General features: G+C 43.9%; 1 protein-coding gene across 2 annotated transcripts in view; it reads left to right on the top strand.

The window, feature by feature from the left end:
* The first annotated feature begins 11,297 nt into the window (after nt 1–11,297).
* The window catches only part of adcyap1r1b (adenylate cyclase activating polypeptide 1b (pituitary) receptor type I), a 32,664-nt gene continuing 28,160 nt past the window's right edge, over nt 11,298–15,801 (top strand). For both annotated transcript variants that reach the window (XM_069679412.1, XM_069679413.1), the window contains exon 1: nt 11,298–11,433. The gene's annotated coding sequence lies outside the window, so the exon portion shown is untranslated. The remainder of the gene's footprint in view (nt 11,434–15,801) is intronic.

A 15,801-nucleotide genomic window follows, 5' to 3' on the forward strand; every position in this document is an offset into this window, starting at 1 on the left:
ATATTTCACCAAATGAAGCCTCTTTGCATGCAGACTTGTTCACATCAGATGTTTCATGTTGTACAGTGACAGAGGATCAACAGAGGGAGGGGGAGCCGTGCTGGCAGGGAGATAAATGCTGCCAGAGACGTCCGCTGTGAATGTTCGGGAATGTAAATATAACGCATCTCTCTCCCTCTCCGCCAGCAGGTCCTCCTCATCGCACTGTAGCAGTAACAGCAATTGGAATCACCATGGCAACAGAGTTTCTACCTGAAAGCGAGGCTGTGGAGAAGCTGGAGGAGGAGGAGGAGGAGGAGGAGGAGGAGGAGGGATGGAGAGACGGAGGGAGAGAGAATGAGAAAGAGGGCTGCGGCCTCTCATAACACAACGTGATTTATGGAGGTCTGGGAGGGAACATTTACAACATGTCCACTCTGCACGCTGAGAGAAACGGATCTGAGGCTTTAAACAGCAGGCAGCCGTCCAGCAAGTACATTCACCCTCCTCTTTCTGTCTCTGTCTTCCTCTCTTTAATTGAATTTCCCTTCTCACTTTTCCCTTATTGTAAAAATACAACACATACAAACACAAATGATTCTTCTTCTCAGTTGCCTGGCTGTTCATGTAACTCTTTATTCCAGAGGTGACACAACATAGTTTCATATAGCCACGGTAAATAAACAGACAAACAGAGAGAGAGAGGATAAATAACAAACAATCTCAATTAAAATCATAAAAAAAGAAACAAAACAAAAATAAGATTGCTACGCCACGATCCATCCATACAGTAACATTTGTTTTTAACACAAGCCTTTCTCTCAGCTATACTATCACAGGCAACACCTCCCTTTTCTGCCCCTATAGTGATAACTAGTGGTAACTGCTCTCCACCTTGGCAAGGCGACGCCGATTTTCCTGGCTCACGGTCGCTTTCCTTTTCAGACTGTTTGCTTCATCTGAGCGTCGAGTTTGTTTCTTTTTCTTTGGATTTTCACTTCTTGTTGAAGTTGTATCTGTAGTCATCCATCTTTTCTTTGTTTGTTCAGCCATAGTAGATTACTGTTTACTCGCAACACTTGCAGAGAGCGGAAAAGCAGCCGCTTAGCTCCGCCCACCCTCTCTGGCAGACCAACCACTGCTGGCTGATGGAAAACGCGTCACTAACTGGGCGCCGCTTGGGATTTGTTCTTCTAAAGTCGCCGCAGACACCCAGTCTGTAATAATACTATATACTGCAAATGCAAAGGCTTTCATCAGTGGGACCTTTGTGTTACCTCAGTCGGTGATAGATACTTAACAGACAATTATTTAAATGAAAATCTTCCAGATTATTACTTTAACAGTTTTTATGCCAAACATAAAGTTAAATTAGGGTTTACTGAAAATGTGGAATTCAGTATAATAATATAGATTGATTTAAGTGAAATATGATGGCACAAACACCGATCATGGGTCAAATCATTGTTAAATCTGGCTCAATAAAAGCCAGAAGAGGCACTAAATGAAGAGACGTATAGGAGCTGAAAGAGTCGACTCTTATCGCTGATCTGAACGTTCTGACTTGATCAGAGACGTCATTTCCATCACTAGTTATGTTGAGTAAATATTCAGCTTCTCCATTCTCTCCTCAGCCTCTCTGTAAGCAGCTTGGCGTATCATGGGCCAGAACAATAGCTGGCTTCGGAAAGAATAACGCCTCTGCCAACTCTCTTGACCTTTAACCTGCGACATATTAGTGAAGCTATTGGAACAGAGGCGAGCCCAGAAATATGATCATGACTGCGGCTCTCTGTAGCTACTTTAGCTAAAATGTTAGCACCTTTTTCCCCCTCACAGTAGCCTTCTGCCATGTTGAACTTCATATTCTTCAATTTAACTAATTAAAACTTCTATTTTGAGTTTTAATCGGTGTAGGCATTACCTTCCTGTCTTTATCTGTAGTGCAATACTTCTTATTGTTGATGTTGTTCAGGCTCGGTCTCAATTTCTAAGTGTAGGTACTTCTGCAAACTTCTGGGCTATCGCAACTGGAGTGCAGACTGATATAATGTCAGAGGACTTCGACATGAAATCCACAGTGTGATTAAAGGAGTGTTAACTAACTGGCCCATCAGTCTGATATATCTCAGTCTCACTGATGACTGTGTGGTTTATAGAGTGAACTCAACAAGTCGAAGCTCTCTGATAAAAGGCTCTGTGCTCTGAACTGTCCCGATATCCTCTCACCCTCCTGTGTTCTTGTTTTCTCTGTAGAGTGAATCATCCTCTCCAGCTACAGTCTCCAGCAGATCAATGGAGATCTCCACATGGGTCCTCACAAACCTCCCCGCTCTTCCTCCTCGCTCTGGTATTACCATGGAGACTCCAGCGAGCGGCCTCTCTACATGGCTGGACTTGTCAGAGACACGCACCGCTTCCCGGTGCTCCCACGGGCACACACGGCCACGTTCACTGACACTTCTTCATTTCAGGAGATGAAAGAAATAGATTCCTTTTGTCCCCTCACTGTCCTGCTCGTTGCCTCGTCCTGATCTTTACAGTTTATTTTCTTGGCTTTTCGAAGGTACGGCGCTACAGGCAGGGTTAGATTTCCCCAGTGCCTGCTGGGTAACAGCTTTCAGACAAGTTCGCACACTGACAGTGAGGCCCAGAGGGAAATAGAGGACCAGGGTGGCAGTGCGCACAGTAAACTGAGAAGTGGGATCACAATAATAAGTGTATGTGACGAGTCGCTGGGGAAATAACACAAGCAAAATGAGTAATTCAAAGGTCGTAAGGAGCAATAATTAATGCTCAGTTCTGGAGGTTTACTCTTGCAGACATTCAGGAGTTATTACTTTATCCCTAACCCTCATTTAAGCTCTCTTCTGTATTTCAGCCTCCATGGTTTAGTCTGTTCTTTGATTGCAGGAAAGGATATTTACATGCACCTCGTTAGAAATGTAACTGCTGCTCTTGTATGCTTCATGAACCTTCATTCTGAAGCAAACAACTTATATTTCTAAACATTTCAGAGGTAACATTTAAGGAACAACACAAAGCACAAAGCTAGCTCCAAAATGAAATTCCACTTCGATGTGGAAGAAGTTGACAGATCCCTGAACTCAACCCGACATCTTTGGGAGGAACTACGACACTGACTCGATCAGCCAACATCGGTGTTGACCACACTAATGCTGCTATGGCTGAATGAGAGCAAATCCCTGCAGCCAGGTTCAACACCTTGCGTGGATGCCTTTGGCCTAAAGAACGGAGGCTGATGCAGCAGCTGATGGATGAATGTGGATTCAGGTTGCGGATACACAAACTTTTGCTCATGTACAGTATCATGTGTGGACGGCAACATCTTTGATTGGTTTGACCAGCTGCTTTTGTTATTTCCAAAGATGTAGATATAACAGGTCAATGTACAAATGCAAAGTAGTCATAAACCTCTCAACAACAAGCACGGACCTACGATGGACGCTACGACCAATCAGAGCTTCGATAGGTAGCTACATCCAACATCCAATTTATATAACACAGACGCTTGGCATAAACTGATTTGGTAGACAACACTGAACAAGTTCTAAGTAATGTGAAACTACCATCCAATTCATGTTATACTTGCATGATAGTGGATTCAGAAAATTCGACATCCATGGCGGCCATCTTTGTTGTTCACAAAAATGCCTCAACTGCAGTTAAACCCAGCCACATTAGCAGTGATGATTGGCTTGTCCTGAATACGGCCTGAACGAAAAGCGGACCATCTGCCGGGGCATAAAAACCACGAGCTCACAGATTCGTCCGGTTCCCAGGCGAACAACAAAAAGCACTTTGATGAATTACTGATATTCTCCCTTTTAGTGACACCAGAGAAATATAATCATGTGATGAAGCACAGAAACGACCAGTGACAGCGTTTTCTCACAGTGAGCATCTGGTAACTGAGGGAATGTAAACGTCTTTGTTTAGTTTGAGATTACTTTGGGTAAATAATGACACACTGATGGTCTCTTTTCCAACAATACGATTTTATTTATATTGCACATTTCATACACAACGACGATTCGTAATTCAGAATGCATTAAAAACAGGAAAAACAGCGTAAACAATTAAACCACGAGTGATGGAAACCATGTGGAGTCCATGAATAAGAGTTAGGCAGAGACAGCAGAGGACATAACTGTGATTTAAACTCTGGTTAAGTCACACTGTATATCTTCTGATCGTCTTCTTGCAGCTCTGTGCTGCACAGTAATGAAAGTCAGCTTCTTCGTGTTTAGTTTGGACTCTGGGAGTAGTTCTCAAACCTTATCAGACAACCTGAGGGGGGCAGAACGTTGATGTAAAGAGAAATGTTGTATTTGTGTTCTAGCTAACAATTTCCAGAGCCAGCCTTCACGTCATTGATCCCTGTTGCTTTGCATTTCAGATTGCACTTGTAACTCATATTATTGTCCATGCTGGCTTTGTGACTCCAGGGATGTCCGCCTAATTGTCAGTCAGTCGATTCACTGAAATGTCTCAACCACTATTTGATGATTTCTGCATAAAAAAGGACGCTCATGGTGTTTAGGATGAATCCGGCTGACTTTGGGAACCCCCAAACTTTTCCTCTTGTGCCACTGTGATGTTTATTTTGATGGTTATGGGTGAAATATCTTACCTAGCAGATGGATTTACATGTTCCCCTCAGGATGAATTGCTATAACTCTGGTGATCCCTTAAGCAAACGTGAGCATGCAAACACACATGGTAAACATAGCACTGTTGCTGTTAGCATGACAGCGTGCTGACATTAGCATTAGGCTCAGATATTGTCTCCAAAGAGATGCCAACATGGCTTAAACTCGCAGACTAGCTAATGTTATCATGCCAACTCACTCACACTAAAGATTATATTAAACAAGCATCAGCCTGTTAGCATACTTACATTAGCATTTAGCTCAAAGCTCATCCTCACGCAGCTGCTGGCATGGCTTCAAACTTTTGTTGTTCTTGATGTTTCTTTGCTCTGCGCTAACACCCTCTCTACAATAATAACTGCAACTTCAGTCACGTGAAAACTCTGATAACACTTCAGTATAAACACATGTCACTTCATTATAAGCACGCTGCAGCCGTGTCTCTTCAGCCGTTGCCCCTGTGAGCAGTTATCTCTTGTTAGATCACCTGTTGGGCCACTGAGGAGGAGACGCACCAAACCCAAACATGACAGCGTGGCGTGTGATGGAGCACACGTTTGTTGTGACAGCAACTCACTCAGAGTTGTGTGACCCAGTCATCCAGCAGACAGAAGAGACCATCTAACCCGAGTTAACTGGTGCATCTCGTCATGAACATCCTCCAGAACATGCTGCTGCGACGTGATCCGACCTCACAGAGAGCTCTCCTTCTTTACTGGAGAGACAGAGAGCAATAAACGGAGAGAAACAAGAACAAAACTTTGACAGACATCCTCAGAGACAAGCAGAGCGCGGAGTTAAACATTAGCCGTCCAAACAACACAAGAAACAACTCTATCCTGATAAATAAAACATGCAGCATTTAAATCAAGGCAGGACAGCAGGGTGAGATAAAGCGAGTCTGCCTGCTCCCAGGACAGAGTAATCTGATGATTCTCAGAGGATCAGGGTTATAAACAGTTTTTCATAAGACTGTCTCAAACCCCCAGCTATTAAAAGTGTCTTTATTTCCTGTCAGAATGTAATTGCATTGCACTGCATGAAGAATGCATGAACTGTCACTCAATCAGGATCCATGGCAGCAGAAGATCCAGACCTCTGCAGAAATAGACCCACAGAAATAACCAAAGCACACGAGAAGCTGCAGAGATTGTTCCAGCCCATCGAGCTGCGGTGGTAAATAAACCTCAGAGGAATCCTAAAGCTCAGACCGCGGCCTCTTCTAAACCAATTACTGTAAGTGATGTGGAATGTATTCTCCCTCAACTTTTGATAAGTTACATTAAACTGATATCAACACAGGGGGGAATCCACACAGTCCAGTGCATCATCAGCTTTAATGGCCAAGTAAGGAATTTGACTTCAGTTTGGTGAATAATAACGTAGTAAAAATAGATGTCTCTTCCAGTATCTAACTATTCCTGCAGATGCTTTCCCACAGCCTTGTATTATTTTGTATGCTGATGTTTTCAACCTTTATCAATCATAATTAATGTCATTTCTATGGAAGGCAACAACGGTTTGTTGGTTTACCTCTGGCATGTGACCTGAACGCAGGGGGCAAGTCCTGTTTTCTTTTGACCCATCAGTTGCCCCTCGTACAGGCTTTCATGTCGCAGTCACGAAAAGAGCTTTCACTGGAAATACGTTTAAGCCCAAAGCATGACGTCTTCTAAACATAACCAAAAGGGTTGATGTCTAAACATAACCATGATGAACAGTTGTTGGTTATGTTTATTCACCAAAGATACTGGTTTGTTCCTACAAAAGAGTCTGGTTTAGGTTAACATAACTGTACATGAAGTCTGTAAAATGATGGAGCAAAAGTCACTGAACATATTTCAGATAAAAAATTCAACTTTCAGTCCTTTTTGGGACTTGAACGATGGGGCAAGTCCTGTGTTAGTCCGACCCACCCGTTGCCCCTGACATCCACCCTAGATGACTTTCTGGCTTTAAATACTAAGTCACCTGCCTTCTTGTAAGCGTTCATGTAGCAGTCAGGACGTATCATTGCAATGCAAATATATTTTAGCCTAAACGACGACCATGAACTTAAGCAAAATGTTTGATCCCTAAACATGATGCAATAGTCTTTGGTTATATATAAGCACCAGGTTGAGTGAGTCACCTAACTGTCAGTGACAGTTTGACTGTCAGTGTGGCTTGGGACTTGAAGCCAGGGGCGAGTCCTGTGTTTGTTTGACCCATCTATTGACCCTGACCTCCACCCTAGACTAGAGGACTCTCTGGCTCTGGATGCTCACCTGCCTTCTTGTAGGCTTTCATGAAGCAGTCAGGATACATACTTTTAAATGGAAGAACATTCGTTTGAAATGCTAAATGCATTTACATGTTCATGATTCTATATATTATAATGTTGTGTCCATTCTACTAACTGCCAAGAGACCAGGTTTCCATGATAGTAGAGGATGAATCTTATTGACTTTGGTGATCAATAAGGTCAACATTAAATATTCCCATCAGCCAAATCTGTGCTTTGTATTTATTGCTAATTTATTGCTAAGTGTTAGCATGCTAACATGCTTCACTTAAAGGCTAAACATGACAAACATTGTGAACATTATGCGTCCCAAACCATTGCCATTGTAAGCATCACAGTCCCCCTGTCCATGTTATAGAGACTGTAGCCATATTGCCCTCGTCCGTCTGGCATCTGTTGCTTTATGATCTTTTTGTCCCTTTTTTATTACATTTAAAGTTTGATTAGACAAACTGTCATTTATTTTCTCCTTTTTTTATCAACATTTCTTTGGATTTTTGTGTTTGCATTCAGCGGCAGTATGTCACAACCCATCCTTCGATCTGTATGTTTGGGCAAAGAGGTTGTATAAATTTCGCCGTGCAGAAGTGGCCCTTATAATGTGAAAAAAGCAACGTACAAGGCTGATAAAAGCATCGAGGTTTTGCACAGCTTAGAGGAAATAAATGAAATTGAGCTGCAAAGAATTCAGCAGAAGACTGGAAGAGTGGAAGGGGTGTTAGGATCTGAGAATAGGACTTTTGCTGCAGGAAATTGAATAATTTTGCATTTTTCTCGCCTTCGGGTAGCAGTGTTATAATGTGATAAGCTACTAAATACCTCCTCAGTGATGCAGAGTGTGTTAATGTGCCAGTGTGTCTTACGGCGGGGTTACAGGCTTCAGAACGGAGACTGTGTTGATTTAAGTTTCTCTGTTAAAATCACAGTTACTTTATTGATTTACAGGGCTCGGTCTGCAGCTCACAATCATTGAACGTCAATCAATCAGGGACGCAGAGGGTTTTACACCTTTAGTGTCTGCTGGAGGGATATCTGTGACCTACCGATCTGTGCAGAGGTCAATAGACCTGTGACTGATCCAAGCCTCAATACCTCAGACTCACTCATAGCGCCATAATAGTGTCATACATAAATTGAAAATACATTCTTGTTGTTGTACAAACCCAAGCTCCGCCCCTCTGCTCTTCATGTTTTCATGCATGTGTTTTTAGCTCTTGTCAGCTCTTTGTTTGACAGGTGTTTTCGCCTGAATGCTCTGAATGCATCGAGGCCGTTTTCTTTGTTTTAACTCTTTCTTTCCTTCCAGGCAGCTCACACAACCCCCTCCCCCCCCGCCCTTCTTCTTACATATCCTCAAACACCCACCAACCCCCCATTCCCACCCCAACATCCCCAATTATCCCCCCCAACCCCCAGCTTCCAGCAGCACTCCACATCCCCTTGCATTGAAATGGGCCAGTTGCTATGGCAACCCCATACAGCAGCATATTATTCCCCTGTCAGAATTCAAAAGAGGATCAATTAGTGATGATGTCACTGCGTCAAGGCGAACCACTCAAATCCTGATCACGATTCCTTCAGAGCAGACAGCCGGGCCTAAGTGTGTGTGTGTGTGTGTGTGTGTGTGTGTGTGTGTGTAAGTTCATGCATGTGTGTGTGTGTGTGTGTGTGTGCTATTTCAGAGACACAGTGATCTGAGAATGGAGGCAAAGTAGAAAAGGCGAGGATTGGTTCTCCGTGCAGCTCGGGGTGGAAGATGAAGGCAGACTTGAGTCACCACTACACAGTGTGTGGGAGGGCTGCATGAGAGCAGGACGGGGAGAGCAGGCAGCATGAAAATCACTGACATTCAACATGAGGGTAAGATGAAGAACAGCATCAGATACATCTTAGATTCTCAGCGCTGGAGAGGATCTTCTTAAGACGTTATGAGGTCGGCATCCAAGCATTTTGTGGACTAGTCACGAACATGTAATCAATAGATTCTTGTACTCGCTGTTCCTCTTTCACCTCGTAGTGTCCGATGTGAAAGCAGAAATCAATGCTGCAGATTTCTTTTAGCCCAAACCATAGTTTATGTGCCTAAACATAATAAAAACAATGGTTGGTCTCAGCACCGAAATGACTTTTTAGGATGAGAAAAAAGATTTTTATGCAACCTAGCGGACTTTCTGGCTCTTCATGCTATGTCACCAGCCTGTGTGAAGGCTGTTGTGCAAGAGGCAGTCCAGATACTTCCAACTGACATATATAAGTTTGAAATTTGTGCTGACTGACAAAACTGACTGATGAAACTGAAAGGAAGTTCAGTCCATGTTATATACCTGTTCATGAAGTTAAGTCATGTTGTGCTTGTGACTTACAAAACAAAAGAGAAGGAAGTTAAAGGGTCATATCTTCTGAATGGTTATTCTCGTATGTTGCATGTGTGTCACGTTTTGGGTGTTTATTGTTTACAGTGAAAAAGTGAAAACTGCATAATTCCATGTTTTTCCAAAATTAAAATTTTAAAAAAGGTCGCCTCTGAACCGTCCGTTCAGAACAGCTGCAGGTTTCTACATAGAACCTTGCTTTCGCTTAATTCGACCAATTATCATTCCCCGCCATCCACCATCATTCACCTCAGGCTGCCTTCTTGCACGAGCTAGTCAAGTCATTGTCAAGGTTTCAACTTACCATTCCGATACCTCCTGGTGATTCTGGCTCGTACATATAAGGCCGAATAACCGGTCCCAGAGCAGCCATGTTTTTAGACTTGGACTTAAAACTTTGGGGTGACAGTGCAGTGCGGCCACTACGCGGTCGCTCCAAACACTTTCAGCCAGTCGTGGCTAAGGTGTGACCTTTAAATGGCAAAACGGCTTGTTTGTTTCAGGAGGAAGGAGAGGCTCCGAAAATAATTAAATTAAAATATGTATACAATTTTTTAAGCGAAACAAACTTCACCAACGTGATTCACAAACATATTAGAATAACAGAATTGATTGCAGAGCTAAAAAATGTCAATTTTTTCAACTTTATGTACTCAAAGAAGGGTCATGTTACAAACATGATGCAACCTAATGCAACTTAGATTTTTGGTCTGGCACAAAACTGAAGTTCAGCTTCTATTGTGCAAATCCTGGACTTGTCTGATCCTGTCATCTCTCTAAACTGCCACCCTGCTGACTTTCTGCCTCTATGTTCTACGTTAGTTAACTTACTAAAGGCGTCCATGTTGTTGACATACATTAGTTTGAAATTGCTGACTGACATGAAATGAAAACAGGTCATTTTGTGTCCATGTACACTATTTTATATGTATAATTTTGTGGCTATTCCACAAAAATGAGACTGGGTTGTAAAGAAGCAAGTGAAATGCAGGGCCCTTCTTCTAGAGTCCAAACAGCTATCAAACATATTTAGACTGGTCTGTAAATCCCTGATATTATCAGACCATCTGAGCTGAACATCAGTGCAGACCAGGGCCCAAACCAGATTCCTCCTCCCACAGGAGAGGTGAACTTGGTACAAGTCCCCAAAGCTGCTGTAGTCTGAGTCTGACCTCAGCAATAACCGTGGTTCATTGCTTTCCTCTCCCCAAAACTCCCTCATGGATCTCCAGCAGAAGTCAGGCAGTGCACGTCTGTGTGTTTTGGGGGAGTGACTTAAGGAGAGAAGCCTCTTTTAGTTTTTAAAGTCCAGCTTGCTCTCACATGTATCTCTAATGTGTCTTGAGGTTTTACAGGTCTCTACATGTTCTCATTTTTCTAAAGATTTACCTACCTAGAGCCCTGACAGAATATTGATCACAGACGTTATTCAAAAGCAAAAAAGCTAATTATGACATGTGAATAAAAAAAATGATAGTCGCTCTCCATGGTGCTGATATTTCTTTGTATGTATTTGAATGTAGTGACCCGTTACAATGACCCCAGGACCACACACACACACACACACACACACACGCAGAGACACACACGATCTGCATGTTCCACACACCTCACATCCATATCAGTGTCTACGCTGGATCTGGTGAGTCTGGATTCAACATAACCCATCGATCATGCAGAACAGGAGTTTCTTGCGCGCATGTGTGTGAGCGTGAATGTTTGTGTGTAAGAGAGAGCGAGAGAGAGAGAGAGAGAGAGAGGGTTAGTTGAAATGCGCGGTGCATTCTTCAGTGGAGGGCGAAGCGAGCAGCCATCCGCAGGGCAGCTCGACATCCACAGAGATAATTCAACACTTTCAGCGCGCCGAGAGGAGATCTGAAGAGATCCTTTATTCTGCTGCAGACAAACAGCTTGTCGCATTGTTTGTCCCGGTAGGAAGTCCGCAGCGTTTTCTCTTCATTCTGCATTCGGGCTGGAAGTTAAGTTGCCTGTCGCCTCCGGGGAGTCTTGTACCTTCGCTGCCCCGTTGGGGGGTTGATTCGTCCCCCTGCGGAGTGCGCAGCCTTTCATCATCAGCCCGGAGGATCCAGCGCAGGAGCTGCATTTGGAGAATATCGATACAATGGTAAGATCAAGCAAAAATGGATGAATTAAAATTGTATTATGTCGAATTAAACATCACATTTTTTGCACGAACGTTGATCCAGTCGTGAAGGATGTCATGGGAGGGGATGGAAATAGGCATGCCGGGATCTTGCGGCATGTGTCGGCTGGGCTCAGTGAGGAGGTTCCCTTCTCCACTGTAGCGCGCAGTTTGCACAATTACTGCAAACGTAAACCGTCAATCATCGAATATGTGATTGCTTTAATACATTGAACGGAATTATCAGAGGAAATAAGCTCATTGACACCCACAGCATGCTCTCCATCATACTGACCAATAGGCAGCCTTTATATTTGTCCACATATGTAACCTCGTTTAAGTCTGTTCAGCCGCTTACTGAATAATAATGTGTGCAAGGCACGAGCTTTGGTGATATTTGGTGCTTAAAAATGATGTCACAATGTTAGAGTGTTGATGGAGACGCTGGTTTCCCTTTATGTCATACATCCATGCATACATTACAACAGCACAGGATCCACATGCAGCAGGCCTGCAACATATTGGCTTCTGCAGGAATTCAATTACAGTAAGAATAACGTCAATATGACCCTCTGTTTCATGTATTTAAAGATGCCATATTTGGGCTCCAGTATTCCTGGAGATCAATGCAATCCAGGCCTTTGGGTGAAAGCTGTGTGTGACCTTGTAATGCATCTTACTGTCACTGAATCACAAGTGCTGATGTGTCTTCCCTGACGTTTGTGAGGGTTACAGCAGCCGCCACAAAGCTGGTTTAATTCTGTTCTCTGCTCCTGCTGTTTGGCAGAGAATCCACCTCTCACTGCTTCAAGTGTGCGAATGTTAACATCTGCCCAAAAGAAGGCATGAAGGTGTGTGTGTGGCTACGTATTCCAGCACGTTTTTGGTCACCCATATCTCTTTGGTTTGATCTCTACAAGCTGATAAAAAAAGGGCTTGTGTCGAGCTATTTGTTTACATGTGTGAATGCTCAGCTGCAGCCTCATTCATGGAGAGCGATGAATGAGTGGAACATCCGCCCTGAATCCTGATTCGAGGCCAAACAGGTGCTTTGAGTGGTTTTGTAAAAGCAAAAAAGGAACAGATGACATCAGGGCTGGCGGAGCAGTTCCATATCTCTGCAGGTTTATGCAAAAAGACAACACTGTGACTGCGAAGCTCTTTCTGTGTAAATGTAAAGTTCATCACATCAGGCAGAGCGCAGTTTGCTTGACTTATGGGACACAAACATTTACACAATCTGTCATTAAGATGCTGCTGTGAAAACAGTGACCGGCTCAAACACTCGCAGTATCAGGGACGAGCTTCTCCGTCTCTCAGACCTCTGTGATGCTGACATTTAAATGGCCCAATTAGCCTTGTTGTGTTGGCGGGAGCAGCAGAGGGGAGAGAAAGTGAGGGAGGAGAGGACATTAGGCGTCGGGCCCAGTCTCAGCACGGAGACCTTGTAACACACCCAGGATCACATAGAGCCGAGTGTCATTTAGTCACATCGAGGAGCTTCAGTCATGGATGCTGATGCAAAAGGCTGCACAAAAGAGAAATGCGAGATATGGTGCTGAAGCTTTCCTTCATGGGTCAAATGTATTTCTTTTTTCTTATCAGGAAACATGTCACTGACTTCACGTTTTGGTGTGTGTGTTTGGAAATATTCAAGATGTCTTTCATGCATCATTTTACACACATTTTGGTCGATTTAAAGTTATAATCTCAAGATTTCCATTTAAATAAATGTCTGTTAAGTCACCTATCAATGTGAATGAGGTAACACAATGGTGATTGAGCCTATGGCCCACTGATGAAAGCCTTTGCATATGCAGTATACAGTATTATGGACTGAGTGTCTGTGGCGACATTAGCTGAAAACGGCGCCCAGTTAGTGACGCGTTTTCCATCAGCCAGCAGTGCTTGGTCTGCCAGAGGGAGTAGACGGAGCCAAGCGACTGCTTTTCCGCTCTCTGCAAGTGTTGCGAGTAAACAGTAATCTACTATGGCTGAACAAACAAAGAAAAGATGGATGACTACAGATACAACTTCAACAAGAAGTGAAAATCCAAAGAAAAAGAAACAAACTCGATGCTCAGATGAAGCAAACAGTCTGGAAAGGAAAGCGACCGTGAGTCAGGAAAATCAAGGGTAGGTGTCAGACGAAGAGATAAACTGCACGCTGCCTTTGTTCACATTTTCGAGGGCAGAAATGTAAAGTGAGTGATGCATGTGACTTAAAGAGAGCAGGATGAGATTGTTTGTTAAAAACCACCACTGAAGCATGAACAGAACAAAATCAGCAAAGAGATCAGTGGGTACGGCTTTGTCCACAGGGGGCGCCACAATCAACACAAGCCAAAAGTTCCTCACAGCAGCTTTAAGTATATTTGCAAATTCAATCTCTTGTTGCTTGCTTGACCGGACTTGTTGTTTTGTTTACAATTAGGACAACAGTAAGTGAGTGCGATTGCAAAGTGGAACAGATCACTATCATGGTTCAGTGTAACAGAAGTGTGCTGTGTCAAGCCAAGGAGGGAAATAGGCATAGAGTTCATCCAGTGTTTCCCAAGCTGTTGTTTCATCCATAAAAGGACATGTTGTTGTGTATATTTACATTTTTCATTGTTGCATTGCAATCCAGTGTCCCACAGAGAGTCATCACACTCTGTCATCATTGATCTTTTGCTGCTCCACCAGCGCGGCTCATCAGCAGGCAGCTCTAAAGAGATCGGTCAGTCAGTCGGTGCTGGTGTTCAGCGTCGTGGTGCAGCCATGCAGGAGACGACACTGTCTCACTGCTCACAGGGTCGAGGTGGGAACCAGAGCAGTCGCAGGAGTCAGACTGAGGCATCTTCAGCTGCACGGCTCTGTCCCAATGCCCTGCTTCTGCTGCTTCTCTGTGTCATACCTGCTCAGCAGCAGACTTGCACATGCACTGGCTAGCTGCAGAGATGGTAGAAGTGTGCCTTGTTCGTCTCCTATGCTGAATTGGATTTGACTTAAAACAAAAAAAAAACAGCAAAATTTGTAGAGTTTAAATTTAAGTTCTAGATGACAGGTTGGTCTTTTAATACTTACACATCACTGGACTTATCAACATGTCAACATGAAGAAGAAGAAGAAGAAGCTATACTTTATTAATCCCAGAGAGGAAATTAAATCTTTTCACTCTGTTTTTTACAAACATGCTACAAACACAAAAGCCTGCAATACACACATGCTCTAACAGGACTCCATGCACTAATGGAGAGATGTCAGAGTGAGGGGGCTGCACATGGACATGCATCCTGAGAAGTGGGGGATTTGGTGCCTTGCTCAAGGACACCTCGACAGAGCCCAGGAAAGGAGCTGCCACCCCTCCAGCTACCAGCCCCAATTCCATGACATCAAAGTTGACCAAACTTACGCTGCATCTCATGCTCTTACACACTTAAGGAATATCTGTGTCGCCAGTGCTCACCTCTGCAAAGTGACGTCTGTAGTTCCTCCTGGCTCAGTGCCGTCATCTGATGTGTACCGAGACATCGTTTATAGTCAGAAAGAACTACAGCTCGAAAGTCTCATTTTCTTTTATTGCAAACTAGCTATGTTTTCAACATTGAATAAGTGTCCGGACAAGGATTTTTGAGTGTTCTGGCTGACTTCCATATTCACTCATACTTATTCGAGCCGGGGCTGAGAGGGCTGAGAACGCAGCCAGCAAGAACGAGCCACTCACATGCAATTCATCCTGACACGTGTAGGCACTGCAGGCACGACTTTGCAATCATAAGAACTCTGGTTTCTTGATAAGTTCAGGACCCATTAAGGAACTTCCATTTTCTTCCGCTGCTTACCCTGGGTTAGGGCTGTCACTGTTCAGCGTGATATGGAGAGCATGCTGGGACTCTGGACAGGAGACAACCATACCCCGGGCTGGATCACGTTGCCAGTAGGATAAGCAAGGCTGCCCAGACGTCCCTCCTTGCAGGACCTTTTTCCAGCTCCTCCTTGGGCTCAGGCCTCAGGCTTTACCAGGCCAGATGAGATTTGTAATCCCTTTTGGTGAGCTCTTGGTCTACTTCAAGGTCTCCTCGCACTTGCCAACCCACTTGCACATGCACAGAATACCAAAGGAGCCATCCAAAAGCCACCTGAAACCACCTCAGCTGGCTCTTTTCGAGCTGTAAGAGTAGCGGCTCTACTCCAAGCTCCCGTCGTATGTTTGAGCTCGAAGGCTGACGATGGCAGCCCGTCAAAGAACCTCACTTTGGCTGCAATCTCATTCTTTCAGTCACGAATCAAAGCTCATGATTATAGGTGATGGTTGCAGAGTCTCAACTCAAAAGCCTTCATGGTCACCTTCCTTATTGATGGTTCGGT

This window comes from Semicossyphus pulcher, unplaced genomic scaffold (genome assembly GCF_022749685.1).
Source record: "Semicossyphus pulcher isolate SPU_LCO1_2020_fin unplaced genomic scaffold, fSemPul1.0.p SCAF_4, whole genome shotgun sequence".
NCBI lineage: Eukaryota > Metazoa > Chordata > Actinopteri > Labriformes > Labridae > Semicossyphus > Semicossyphus pulcher.